The sequence below is a fragment of the Octodon degus genome, unplaced genomic scaffold, assembly GCF_000260255.1.
Source record: "Octodon degus isolate 3935 unplaced genomic scaffold, OctDeg1.0 scaffold00058, whole genome shotgun sequence".
NCBI classification, from domain to species: Eukaryota; Metazoa; Chordata; class Mammalia; order Rodentia; family Octodontidae; genus Octodon; species Octodon degus.
Genome location: NW_004524634.1, coordinates 9,643,313 through 9,645,224, shown reverse-complemented (window position 1 = coordinate 9,645,224; position 1,912 = coordinate 9,643,313).

The window sequence follows — 1,912 nt, the reverse complement described above, 5'->3', positions numbered from 1 at the left end:
GAGGAGGAGGAGGAGGAGGAGGAGGAAAAGAAAGCCTCAGAAACCAAACAAGGTGAACATATGCTCAGATTGGAATTTTGAAAATCTAACCCAGTATGCAGCATTGAAAGAAAACAGTGAATGGATAGAATGGATAGAGAAGAGCTAGAAAGCTATTGCTGTGGACTCAGCGAGCAGAAATGATAGTTCACATCAGAGTGGTAGCAACAGAAATGGAGATCAAAGCTGAGCACCCTGTTGAAGTTAAGTGTCAGAAAGGGAAAATGAGATAGTTATGAAAGTGGTATTGAACCATAGTCCCTGCTCTGGCGTAAGCTTGCCTAAGCAAGCACTTTATCTGTTGAGCTATCTCGCCATCCTTCAAGTTTTATATTGTACTTAAAAATAACATACGCCTATCAGAACATCAGAACACACACACACACACACACACACACACACACACATGCACGCACTCACGCACATACAAACACATGCACATACACACACACAATTTGACATCAATGAATAATCCTGGAAGGAAAACTTAATCGTTCAAGAGACTAAGATAAAGGGAAACCTTGATAGGTAAGACTTGAATTAGAATTTCCTGCATTCCAAAATTTTCAGGCCCATACAAATCACTTCAGTAGCAACACTTTTGTATTTTATTATAAAGCAAACATTTGAAATATGTAAATTTAAACTGAGATAATTTTTTCCCTCTAAAATTTGTGATTCAATTTCTGATTTACCTAACAGACTCAGATGGTGGATTTCACATCTCTCTCGGAAATGCTTAGGAAGGCACGCAGTGGGTAAAGTCTTAGAATAGTCCAGGAAAAGTGAGAATGGCAGGCACTTATCAGAATCTGGGAGAAAAGACAATCAACTAAAAGCCTGACCTGATTGGTAAATCACAAATTTGCTTTACCGTACACTGTAACGTGACTTCCCCATGAAAAATTGGCCCACCCCAACAAAATGTTGGCCGCTGAATTTCCTTCAGCATCATCTCAGAAATCTGTTCCATGCCGACTAAATAGCAAGTGAGAAATGCAAAGGGATTCAGAAATATCTCTCCCACCCTAGTTTTATTTAGACTTCAGTCTTCAATCTTCATCTATGCAACAAATATTTATACAGCCCTGGATAGCAAAGCACTAGGATGTGAAAATATGGCGGTGATAGAATTTCATGTGGGTTTTGTCTTCATGGCATTTTAGTTTCAAGCAGACTGAAAACTTAAAAGAACAAAACCGTAACTCAGACATGCCTTCGAGTTTCAGTCCAACTTCAATGAATAGTCTTCTCTGACACTCTCAATTCATAAATATCTTCATAGTACTTAGCATTCCTCTGAAACTCTTTTAAATCAAAAGTGGCATGTATGAGCCCTGCTAAAGTGTAGGGATCGTTCCTCATCAATTATCACAGCACCTGACACAAACAGAAGTAACTACAGGGCATATAGTACCTGTGAGCCAAGGATAATTTTGTATTTTTCAGGTGTTATAATAACAAAAATAGTTAGAAAAAGAAGAAGGAAGAGGATGAAATAAGGGAGAAGAGGGAAGAAGACAGGTAGGGAGAAAAAAAGAAAGAACATTATTGTAGAGGAACTGTACAGTATATAAGCGAGAAAGCCATTATATCTCTCTATATACTGAAATTTGATCTGACTTCTTTACTAAGTCAGTGCTCTATTACAGTTTGTACAATGAATGCATGAGTGATACTTTAGCACTAATGAATTTGAGAAGTCCACTAGCATAGGAAGGATCAGACATACATGGATGCAAATCCTTAGCAATTATATGTCCTAGGAATTGTGATCTTTAATGAGCTTGACCAGTTAGTAGTAAATAAGGATTAGAAAAGAAAACATTATTATTTGGAGATCAAATGCTCAGAATTAATGCCAAACAGAAAG